Source organism: Oncorhynchus mykiss, chromosome 24 (genome assembly GCF_013265735.2).
Source record: "Oncorhynchus mykiss isolate Arlee chromosome 24, USDA_OmykA_1.1, whole genome shotgun sequence".
In the NCBI taxonomy this organism is placed as follows: Eukaryota; Metazoa; Chordata; class Actinopteri; order Salmoniformes; family Salmonidae; genus Oncorhynchus; species Oncorhynchus mykiss.
This window is the reverse complement of record NC_048588.1, coordinates 3,075,075-3,088,223: the sequence shown is the minus strand read 5'-3', so window position 1 is coordinate 3,088,223 and position 13,149 is coordinate 3,075,075. Positions and strand designations below refer to the sequence as shown.

The 13,149-nt window shown below is 44.2% G+C and overlaps 1 protein-coding gene across 2 annotated transcripts in view; it reads right to left on the bottom strand.

Moving 5' to 3' along the window:
• Positions 1–12,828, bottom strand: part of sipa1l3 (signal-induced proliferation-associated 1 like 3) — a 98,598-nt gene extending 85,770 nt beyond the window's left edge. For both annotated transcript variants that reach the window (XM_036961354.1, XM_036961355.1), the window contains exon 1: positions 12,623–12,828. The gene's annotated coding sequence lies outside the window, so the exon portion shown is untranslated. The remainder of the gene's footprint in view (positions 1–12,622) is intronic.
• Between the last annotated feature and the right edge of the window lie 321 nt (positions 12,829–13,149).

The window sequence follows — 13,149 nt, the reverse complement described above, 5'->3', positions numbered from 1 at the left end:
CAGAGAACGAGTTTCCACTGCTCCAGAGTCCGATGGCTGCGAGCTTTACAGAACTCCAGCTGACGCTTGGTATTGTGCATGGTGATCTTAGGCTTGTGGGCGGCTACTCGGCCATGGAAACCCATTTCATGACATTCACGACGAACGTTGCTTTCAGAGGCAGTTTGGAACTCTGTAGTGAGTGTTGCAACCCAGGGCAGATCATTTTTTACACACTACACTCTGCTGCCCCGTTCTGTGAGCTTGTGTGGCCTACCACTTCATGGCTGGGCGTTGTTCCTAGACGTTTCCACTTCACAATAACAGCACTTACAGTTGACCGGGGGCAGCTCTAGCAGGGCAGAAATTGGACGAACGGACCATCCTATGATGGTGCCATGTTGAAAGTCACTGAGCTCTTCTGTAAGGCCATTCTACTGCCAATGTTTATCTGTGGAGATTGCATGGCTGTGTGCTATACACCTGAGAAGCTAGTTAGCTAAGCTATTTGAGGCTGCCTGCGCTTTCTACCAGTCCTACAGTTACCAATAACAACATCTCGATTCAGATTTTTAAAGTAGCAGCCTAATTGGCTCTTGGTCGCTGTAGCATGTCCTTCTCCTTTAACTTTAACTCCATCTTCCATTGATTAGATGATCTCCTAACTTGCTTTGCCACACACCGAGGCACTATCAATGTAGTGCCGCTTTGTTTGGCCAACAACAACAACAAGCTACACGCGCCACTCCGCATACGCTATTCTCAGAGCAGCGGCGACATACTGCTCGTGTTTTATCCAGAACTCTCTGTCCATCGCGGTTGTAATCTACTACGGAGTCAAAATGTTCCCAAACTGGAGAGTTAAACGATGATGGAGGACCCTCCTATTCTGATTTATCAACCCCCCCCCCCCCCCCCCCCCACCGTACAAAACTAGTTCCCGGCTGCGCCTCGCAAAAGGATAGTTTGAAATGTGCCATTTAAGATTAGAATTTTGATTACAACATGTGTATAGGCTGTAGTTGTTTTAACGGAATAACCTACAGTGTTTTTGCAGATCAGATTTAATCAACAGGCAATGGCATAGAACGCAGTGTAGGTATAGCTTATAGGACTAGTGTATTTTTTTAAACTTTTGATGTATTCATTCAGGTTCACAGTGTGGACCCGAACCCGAGGTCCCCGTTTAGTACGAATACGTGTACCGTTACACCTTTAATGTAGGGGCCGGTTTGGCCTCTGGGCTGGCTCGGTTTGGCCTCTGGGCTGGCTCGGTTTGGCCTCTGGGCTGGCTCGGTTTGGCCTCTGGGCTGGCTCGGTTTGGCCTCTGGGCTGGCTCGGTTTGGCCTCTGGGCTGGCTCGGTTTGGCCTCTGGGCTGGCTCGGTTTGGCCTCTGGGCTGGCTCGGTTTGGCCTCTGGGCTGGCTACAGACATCCTTTTACACCTCCTTACATCCGCCCTCCTCTCCGTCCCGCCACCTCTCTGTCTGGGTTTATTAGCCAATCTATCTCTCCCACGATGATAACAGGGTCTACTGTTCTAGAGGGAAAAAAACACAACTTCCCTCACGCCATCACTCTCAGGCCCACTCCTAGGGGACAAGGAATAAAAAAGGTGTCAACAGTGCACAATTATTTCTCTCTTTCTCTCATACACATATTCACAGACATTTGTCATCATTAGTGTACCGCCACTGGCCCAGAGAGACATGCACACACACACACATCATTAGGAGAGACAACAGCCCCACCCGCCGAAACAACAAACAGCCTGCGTCGCTCTCAGAAACACCCCCTTCTCTTCCTGAACATACTATATAGTATAACCACATAGCCTTTGCAGCAGCACCATCACACCAAATCGGATTTCGAAATGGGGAGGAAAAAATGCACACACTGGTACAGTACCATAAAATCTGTCCAAATGGCATTCGTGGAATGACCACATGCTACACCCACTTCACATTAAAACAATGACTCTACAGTGGAGACAGAATCGGAACTGTGGGGAGGTGGACTGGACTGCACAAACACATACAGGGTGGGAGGGACATGCCTCCAGACACATTCCAGAGCAAAAGAGAGAGGGAGAGTGAAAATAGAGAATGAAGGGGGGAGGGGGGGGGGGGGGTGACTGGCCAGCTCCAAAACGGAAACATCCTCAGAGACAGAGGAAGTGGAATTAAGCAAATGACCACAGCTTTCCTGGTGCTGTTGGGTTGTACCCATTCATCCATTCCAAAATGTTAACAATGCATACTTAAAAACGTCACTTGAACCATAAATGGAATAGTTGAGGATGTATTTTATTATATCCTGACCAGGTGGATTCTAGTCATGCCTACTGTCTGACTCATAGCGACAGTCATCGCCCTGACCACACAGACCAGTACACACTCACTCACTTCCCTGAGCGCACTCACTTCCTGTCCTCAAGCCGGACCTCCACTCACGCAATGGGAAGGGCCAGGGCAAGCAAGAGCCAAACAACTCATCTCCCAATGAAACACAGATGGTACCGAGCAAAGATCAGATGTCCCGCTGCCCTCTCTTCATCCAGTGAGCAAACCAGCATGCAAACACAGACACAGACACAGACACAGACACACACACACAAGTCACTTCAACACTCCTGAACACAATCACGTGCAGCTCCATCATACGCTGCCAGTCATTCACTCAAGTAACCTGGGTCGAAGCAGCTTTGCACTTCTCGGAGCTCTACCAATGAGTGACAACATGGTGATCCCGACCATGTGTGGGGGGCGTACAAGTCTAACGTCGACCCCTCCTCAACACATAAAAGAGAGAGAGAATCCCCCATTTCCTTTTCCCTTTATCCAGGAATTCCTCCTCTATAGAACATTTCACTCTCTGCGTGACAGGGCTCTTTGTGGAAGTCCCCTCGCATCTTAACTCGCACACTGCCCTGTCCATTACGGCTCCATGTGCACGAACACGGTTTGAGAGAGAGCTAGAGAACGGGTGAAATAAAGACAGGTAGGCTTGCTAGCGCTTCTCGGTGGAAACAGAAGAGGCAAATACAGAAGACAATAAGAACGTGAGGAACAACAAATCAAGGGGGGCCTCAGTTGCACCCACATATACCAAGGGGTTGGGGAAATGCTTTGCCAGGGGATCTGCATGCGTGATTTGCTCATCTACCTGTTCTATTGATTCAGCACAGCATCGGTTTCGAAATGTGAATGACCTAATTAGAACCAAGGAGGGTATAAGGGGTCAGAAATCAATTCATGTTAAAAACAGCACACCAGCAAGGGCATTTTAGCTTGACATTTGTTATTCCAGGCCTGGGCTTATAGCCTTCTCTGACCGAGTCACTCCTACATGTTTGGCCTTGACTACAGCGTGAGAACTCTGAGATGACCTCAAAGAGGCAGAACTATTATTTCATGTGGCTCTTGGGGTGTGAAGATGTTTTCCCCAGTCTTACCGTATCTAACCTAACAACGCAGGGGGTCGCGTTAATGCAGAATTCAGATTTTTTTTCCTGCGCAGAAATGTCTTGCTGTTTTTCCTAAAAATGCTTCTTATTTCAATATCTGCTCAGATTAATTTTGTGCTTCAGTTGCCTTTTCTGCGCCCTTGAGAATTCACTAAGGGGTACTCGATCAGCAGACAGCGCTCCGACTAATGTGTTGTTTTCTTTTGTTTGGTACTTTTCTCTGTGTTGCCTACTTTTCCTCGAGGAAAATGAAAGATTGAAGGGAAATGTCATATGTACCGTCTCCAGCACCAGCCCAACATCAGCATATGTGGAAATGACACGATTCTATGTTTTGTAGAGAAAGATACGTGCTTTCAATGACGTCAACCAATTAGCAGGCAACGCCTACTCGCAATTGGTCAAAATCACAGCAAATCATACGACGTCATTGGAAACCCTTCTCTACGACTAAACCTTAGAAACGTACCATTTTCACATATGTTGATGTTGGGGTGGTGCTGGAGATGATGAATATGAAGTAGAACAATTCTGAAGGAAATGTATCGGACTCTGTTTTTTTGCATAAAAAAAAAAGACCTTGCTTTTTCATGAGTTAATTTACTGGTGTGGCTGCTAGCCAAACAGTGCTGCACTTCTGTTGTCATCTGATGAACAACGCTATTTTCTGCCGAATGCGTTGCACTAATAATACACTACATGACCAAGCGAATGTGGACACCTGCTCGTCGAACACCTCATTCCAAAATCATGGGGATTAATATTTATTTATTTTACCTTTATTTAACTAGGCAAGTCAGTTAAGAACAAATTCTTACTTTCAATGACGGCCTAGGAACAGTGGGTTAACTGCCTGTTCAGGGGCAGAATGACAGATTACCTTGTACCTTGTCAGCTCGGGGGTTTGAACTTGCAACCTTCCGGTTATTAGTCCAACGCTCTAACCACTAGGCTACCCTGCCGCCCCATATACACAGTTTGCGCTCCCTTTGCTGCTATAACAGCCTCCTCTCTTTTGGGAAGATTTTCCACTAGATGTTGGAATACCACGGAGACTTGCTCCCATTCAGCCACAAGAGCGTTAGTGAGGTCGGGCACTGATGTTAGAAGATTAGACCAGGATCGCAGTCTGCATTCATACCAACGGTGTTCTATGGGCTTGATGTCAGGGCTCGTGCAGGCCAGTCAATTTCTTCCACACCAATCTAAAAAAAATACAGTTCTATATGGGCCTCGCTTTTTTCACAGGGGCATTGCCATGCTGAAACAGGAAAAGGCCTTTCCCAAAACTGTTGCCACAAAGTTGGAAGCACAGAATCATCTCTAGAATGTCATTGCATGCTATAGTATTAAGATATCCCACTGGAACTAAGGGGCCTAGCCCAAACCATGAAAAACAGCTCCAGAACATTACTCCTCATCCACCAAACTTTACAGTTGGCACTAAGTATTCTGGCAGGTAGCATTGTCCTGGCATCCGCCAAACCCAGATTCTTTCATCGGACTGCCAGATGGTGAAGCATGATTTCACCGCCCCCAGAGAATGTGTTTCCACTGCTCCAGAGTCCAATGGCGGGGAGCTTTACACCCCTCTAGCCAACGCTTGGCATTGTGCATGGTGATCTTAGACTTGTGTGCTCCAGAAAAACAGTTATAGTGCTGACGTTGCTTCCAGGGACAGTTTGGAACTCGGTAGTGAGTGTGCAACCGAGGACAGGCGATTTGTACGCGCTACGTGCTTCAGCACCCGGCGATCCCGTTCTGTGAGTTTGTCTGGACTCCCAATTTGCTGCTGAGCCATTGTTGCTCCTAGACATTTCCACTTCACAATAACAGCATAACTGGGGCAGCTCTATCAGGGCAGAAATTATACAAACGGACCTGTTGGAAAGGCGGCATCCTATGACAGTGCCACGTTAAAAGTCACTGAGCTCTTCAGTAGGGCTATCCTACTGTCAATGTTTGTCTATGGAGATTGCATGGTGGTGTGCTCGATTTTATATATCTGTCAGCAACTTGTGTGGCTGAAATAGCCAAGACCACTAATTTGAAGGGGTGTACACATACTTATGTATATAGAGTGTATTTTCTGTGAAAAACTATAGCTGCATACCCCTGATCACTCTATTGAAGAAAAGAACTTGACTTTCAATATAATTAAAGTCATTAAAACTTGTTTTTCAACCACTCCACGAATGTCTCATTAACAAACTATGGTTTTGGCAAGTCAGTTAGCACATCTACTTTGTTCATGATAAGTAGTTTTTCCAACAATTGTTTACAGACAGATTATTTCACTTATAATTCACTGTATCACAATTCCAGTGGGTCAGAAGTTAACATACACTAAGTTGACTGTGCCTTTAAACAGCTTGGAAAGTTACAGGAAATGATGGCTTTAGAATCTTCTGATAGGCTAATTGACATCATTTGAGTCAATTGGAGGTGTAGCTGTGGATGTATTTCAAGGCCTACCTTCAAACTCAGCGCCTCTTTGCTTGACATCATGGGAAAATCAAAAGAAATCAGCCAAGACCTCAGTGAAAAAAATTGTAGACCTTCACAAGTCTGGTTCATCCTTGGGAGCAATTTCCAAATGCCTGAAGGTACCACGTTCATCTGTACAAACAATAATACGTAAGTATTAACACCATGGGACCACGCAGCCGTCATACTGCTCAGGAAGGAGACGCGTTCTGTCTCCTAGAGATGAACGTACTTTGGTGCGAAATTTGCAAATCAATCCCAGAACAACAGCAAAGGACCTTGGGAAGATGCTGGAGGAAACAGGTACAAAAGTATCTATATCCACAGTAAAACGAGTCCTATATCGACATAACCTGAAAGGTTCGCTCAGCAAGGAAGAAGCCACTGCTCCAAACCACCATAAAAAAGCCAGACTAAGGTTTGCAACTGCACATGGTACAAAGCTCGTACTTTTCAGAGAAAAGTCCTCTGGTCTGATGAAACAAAAATAGAACTGCTTGGCCATAATGACCATCGTTATGTTGGGAGGAAAAAGGGGGAGGCTTGGAAGCCGAAGAACACCCTCCCAACCGTGAAGCACAGGGGTGGCAGCATCATGTTGTGGGGGTGCTTTGCTGCAGGAGGAGCTGGTGCACTTCACAAAATAGATGGCATCATGAGGGAGGAAAGTTGTGGATTTATTGTAGAAACATCTCAAGACATCAGTCAGGAAGTTAAAGCTCGGTCGCAAATGGGTCCAAATGGACAATGACCCCAAACACACTTCCAAAGTTGTGGCAAAATGGCTTAAGGACAACAAAGTCAAGGTATTGAGTGGCCATCAGAAAGCCCTGTCCTCAATCCTATAGAAACAATGTGGACACAACTGAAAAAGCGTGTGCGAGCAAGAAGGCCTACAAACCTGACTCAGTTACACCAGCTCTGTCAGGAGGAATGGGCCAAAATTCACCCAACTTATTATGGGAAGCTTGTGGGAAGGCTACCCGAAACGTTTGACCCAAGTTAAACCATATAAAAGAAATACTACCGAATAGTAATTGAGTGTATGTAAACTTCTGACCCACTGGGAATGTGATGAAAGAAATAAAAGCTCCACTGTTATTCTGACATTTCACATTCTTAAAAAAAAGTGGTGATCCTAACTGACCTAAGACAGGGAATTTTTACTAGGATTAGTGAAAAACTGAGTTTAAATGTATTTGGTTAAGGTGTATGTAAACTTCCGACTTCAACGGTTGTACAAGCCTATGGGAAAGAGTAGTTTTGGCCATGACGAAGGTCACTTACTGTATACAGCCTTATGGCTGGGGCCAAAATTGTGTGTGTGGATGGCTAGTCGAAAGGATCTGCACGGGTTTATACGACACCTCCAGCAGAATTTTATTCTGACATCTGCTATGGGCTAGGGCATCTCGAAGATTTTCCATACACTGGACTGATGGCAGATTTTAGGAACGGAATGTAATTGGGCCGGTCTGTTGCTCAGAGGGAGTTTTCTATAAGGCCTGCCTAGTGCGAGCTAAATTGTAATGAGACGCTTCTGCCATGGATCCGAACGCAGATCCGGTGGCATTTCTTAGTAACCCTGGAGCCAGGCATTCTTTGGAGGGGTAGATTGTGGATTTTGCTCAATGAGAAAGTTTATTTTTTGAACATAGGATCAATGTTGATCACAGTTGTTTCTTGTTGAAGAGGTAGCAGCTAACATTAGCTTGCTATAGCTTGCTATTGTCTTCCTCTGTTTCGTAATGACTTTGTGGCTATTTCTTTCTAGTTGGCAAAATAAGTGAGCAAGATTTTGTTTGTGTACTGCCATAGGTCACTAACATTGCCAACTCACTGGTATGGGCTAGTAAATATCCTAAACCTAGCCAGCTACACAGCGATAGCTGCAAGCTAAAACCAGGGAGAGAGGGAGGAACGAATTCACATTCTGCTTCATCTACTACTTCTGGCTTGCTAATGTTGACAACCCTTAGCCTTGGTATATTGGCCATACACCACACTCACTCGGGCCTTATTGCTTAATTATTTGAATGCACAGAGATACCGTGACGAGTTCCTGAGGCCCAATGTCGTGCCATTCATCCACCGCCATCACCTCATGTTTCAGCATGATAATGCACGGCCCCATGTCACAAGGATCTGTACACAATTTCTGGATGCTGAAAATATCCCAGTTCTTCCATGGCCTGCATACTCACCAGACATGTCACCCATTGAGAATGTTTGGGATGCTCTGGATCGACGTCTACGACAGCGTGTCCCAGTTCCCGCCAAAATCCAGCAACTTCGCACAGTCATTGAAGAGGAATGGGACAACATTCCACAGGCCACAATCAACAGCCTGACCAACTATTTGCGAAGGAAATGTGTCACACTGCATGAGGCAAAGGTGGTCACACCAGATACCAGATGGTTTTCTGATCCACGCCCCTACCCTTTTTTGAAGGTATTTGTGACCAACAGATGCATATCTGTATTCCCATTCATGTGAAATCCATAGATTAGGGCCTAATGAATTTATTTAAATAGACTGATTTCCTTATATGAACTGTAACTCAGTCAAATCTTTAAAATTATTACATGGTGCATTTATATTTTGGCTCAGTATACATAAATATCTGTTAGGGTCCACAATCTGCTACATGGACTTGTGGAGTTGCAGGAAATTGGTAAAAAAAAGAAAATCAATAAAATTCAGCCTCGCCGCCCACCCATTGCCAAACACCCTACCACACCCACCACCTAAGCCCCCTTTCATGCAGAAAAACCCCTGTTGTAGAGACGTATAGCCCTAACAGCAACCTTACTAAGTCCTATAACTCTGTTTAAAAGCTTTGTGGACAGTGGGACATTTCTCCCTCTCTCAGTGCAGGGAGGACACTGTTCTGTGGCGAGGAAGGTCTACTCAACATCTGTGTTTATCCTCCAGCTAAAACCAACAGGCTATATTTACCCCAGTCAAACAGGCCTGGGGAAAGCCTGCAGGGGAATAACCACTGGGTCTGGGAGAAGTGCTCGCTCTCCCTCCCTATCCGAAAAGGGAATCTATAAAACACCTCGGGGGCTCATGCCTGAGGGAGTGAGGAGAGGGGGATGATGTTTTATGACAGTAAAGGAGCCATAAAGTAGATCCTAATTTTAACGAACATCCTGCTCCTTTTTTCTATAACTCAAACTGTTGAAACTGTCATACATGCTGAGTCACAGACGGGCTTCAAGGGACGGCCAATACTTCAAAAGAGATTCTGTGAGCAACACCGGTGCAGGTGGGTTAATGCCGATTGCATACCGTGTATTTATATTGTAAGATCACAACGTCAATCGCAGATAAACACTTTATTTATTTACTCTGGATGTGAGCGATATGTGCTCAAATCAACAACGACAAAAGAAAAAAATGCACAAACGTACGATGCTCTCTCCAGCATGATGAGGGCCAGATGGTATCCCTAGCCCGAGGCTTGCTTCCTCCTCTCGGAGCTGTGATGCTACACTAATGAGCATGATGGATCAGTCTGTCTGTCTGCCGCATCTTATGTGACGCCGTGCAGTTCTATTAACCTTTATTTAACCAGGACGTCCCCAGGGGTCAGGGAGAAACCTGGCAAGAAACAGTATAGCTCTAAAGATGACAAAACAGAGGGAGGACTACCCGTGTGGTGGTTATTAAGACTCAAACTGTGCTGTTGGAATAGCTGAAACGGAAAAATACTAAGTGGAAGATAAAGAAATCAAATCGATAGGGCTTGTGTAGTCTACTTTTAGAGAAGACACCCGACACTCAAGCCATGTTCATTTCATTTGATGAAAATTGTTTTAACTCAACAGCTGAGTAACATGCTGACCCCACCGCTCGCGTCGGGGGGCGTGAGGGTTGCAAAAATACATTTACACATACATGTTATTCAATCATTGCAGCGACAGCGAGCGTCTGCATGGCTAGGCGTTAAAATAGAAGTTGGTTCTATTTGACGCTTGATGCGCTGCAAGTCCTGCCTCTCAAATTTCCTTATAGGTTTTTAGGAGCATATACCCACGTGGGTGATTGAAAGGTGAACTGACATCCACACTCCTGTCGGTTGTAGTAATGCACCGTAGAGTTGGTTACCAACCGCCATATAAAAGTCCAAAAAGGAAAAAGAAGCATGTAGGAAGGAGGAGAGATGACAAGAAACAAATGAGGTTTCTAGTTTTATCTGTGGATGAATTGTCAGAGTAGAGGACCTTGTGCATTTCAGGCAAAATAACAACCCAATGTTTATATCTCAGGACAAACTAGCTAGCAACACCAGGACTATCAACAGCAAGCTAGCTAAATTGCCTTAAATGTTTAATGCTTTTCGGCCTGTGAATATAATTGGTTCAGAGTTTGTTTTGATATTTCAACCAGCGTGTCCTGACCGCTTCTGGTGTGGGTGAACAAAAATAAACGTGTGAGCGATGCCGGTTTGGTCAGCATGTAAGAGTGTACCCTTGAGAACCAGTTGAATCATTGGTCTTTATCTTCAACAATAACAAAAAAAACACATGAGTTCGATGAGTCATCAATGAGAGGGGTGCGTGAATCATTAGGTTTACAGGTTAGAATGCAACTGGGGTCACCCAGATACAATTCCCTTTGTATTTTAAAGTCTTTCTACTTTATTTATAATGTAAGCCTAATCATAGAGACAGCAAGAAACTACGGCATATTCATCGAGATCATTTTCAATGGTTCCTTATGGAACTACATTGGGAAGCACTACTACGGGGTCCCAAGTAACCACAGAGAATTAACATAATAAATATAACGTTTTGTTCAACCAAAACATGCTGCTTTTACATTATTATAATTTTTTTAAGTTAAGCTTTTCTCTCCAGAGGTGATTTAAGTCACTAATTATTTTAAAGCCGTACAGAAATGTTATCTTTGAAAGGCAATAAAGGCAGCATACAGTAGCCTATATGAAACGGACTAAACCAAAATATAACTATCAAATTTAGCAATTCAACAACAATAACTAGTCATCTAAATAAATATCCCAAAGCATGTAAATGGAATAATATCACCACTTAGTTCAGGTTTTGATTCAAGAACTTTAGTCAAAATATTTTTGCAGCACAGAATGAAGAAATAAAATAGTACTAAAATGTGTATTGGTTAGTTTCACCACTGTTGTGAGACATTGATAGAAATTCCCTAATGGAAATTATCCAAAAACGAAGTGTCTCAATTAAAACACTTATATCGTTCAGTGATAGGCACCTGTAAAGTTGAAGCAGTAGGGATGAATGAGGGGATCTGAAGTTGGAATTAGAGGCACCTGGTCGTGGTTAATCAACTTTCACTGTGGTATTCAGAACTTCACAAGCACGCATTGCCTTTCTAATGTAATTTCCTTCAAATTGAGTGAATAGGCCCCCGAGGAAACTGCAGACGTGATTAGTGTAACATTAATGAGCTGATCTGAAACCCTCTGTTCTCAGAAAGCAGGGAAGTTAGTGGACTTGACCTTTTCTCGCCGGTACTGGCATTATCGTTATTCTATTAGTCACGGAGAGAAAGCAACCAAAATAAATTGTTAAGCACCGTCATATCTATGCTGCCCTCTGCATGAAAGGTCTATCCTAATATTTGATGTGTTATTTCCTGCGGCATTCAGTGCACAGGCATTTGGACTAATATACGACATGTAGACGTGGCAGACACAACTGACCTTAAACATGTCACAATGACAGCTGATCAGCATTGACACTAATGTGTGCAAACAGGTCAGCATGGCTTGCAAATATTGGTGAACTTTGGAGGTTTAAGTTTCTATGATTGAATGAAAGATGATTGATTGAATGAAAATCAGTAAGACCACTTATGAGGGCTTTAGTTAATAAAATGATCTAGCTAGTTAGCATGCTAGCCAGAGTCACCCATTCTAGGCACAACCACTTTCAGTGACCTAGTTAGTTAACTAGCTCGTTCGTAAGATTTTACCCATGAATCACACAACACCAAAACATTTTTTGTCGTAGGCTGCCAAACACGAAACGTATAAACTACCCAACACAAATCCCCTAAAGAAAACAGTGTGTTTTGTGGGCAATTCAATCAAAACAAAAATGAACCCACATTAGCAACTTTCTACTGCATCACTTTTCAAAATTCTAAGGTCGATCAAACTAGGCTTGGTTTACATTCCCAAATGTTGCGTTTCACTTAAGGAGACGATTGTTCCATTGTCTGGAACTTGTCAGTTTACCACAGCCGCTTGGCCTTTACAAGTGTGATTAAATCAAGTGGAGAAAGTACAAACCCGGAGTATGCGAAAATTACTATGCGCCTGCGTATTGGAAAGACGGCGGACCAGGAAGGATCGGGCTTTTTTTTTTAGTTAATAAAACATGATTTCTGAGGCCGATGTACCGTGTTTTTAACTAGTTAACGGATTAATATGGGTCTAGGTGAGACGTATATCCCCTGCGTGTTTGGAAAGGTGCAACGATGATTCAAAAAAAGAACCCGTGGTATGCAAGTTGTTGGCTGCATAGCAGGAATGAAGTTATAGCTCTCCGCTGGCCAGTTGCAAGCAGTGAGCAATGGTAGCGAAACGTTTACCCCGCTAGCCGACTCGCCACTTTTCAATGTTTGTTGAGGAGCCCGAACTATTACTCAAAACTACTTTTGAAATACGACTTGGGAGTGTTTTCTTACCTCTCGACGTTCTCGCACTTTCGACGAACTTATATCCCGTTAGAAATCCCCAATCCGAGGGGAAACATTGATCGAACAATATAGTGGACTGCTTGTTTCTATCTCGCTCGCAAACGTTGCCAGGAATGCCCTCTCGGGAGTCCGATCACACAAGCCAGGCGAAACCACCGCGCTGCGCTTAGCAAACGATCTCACGCCGCAATGCGCCTGTGCGAGCATGGTTGTTGTAGTACCGATAGTAACATGTGAAGGGCAGTGTTCTACAACCATAACATAGACGCGTTAGTAATGTTCATTGCAAAAAAAATGCAATAAGTGCTGTTGCAGCAATGTCTCGAAGAAACAACAGCGCTGCTCAGAAATAGGCAGTTGTGTTTTTGTGGTATAACAGTACCTAGCTACATTTGCCTGTAAATCATTTCGCATCACGTTCATTGTCTATTTGGGGTTGTTGGTTATAGAGTTGGAGCCTACTTATTAGTAAATAGCGCAACCTTGTGGCAGTCGATTACAATCAAAGCATTTTT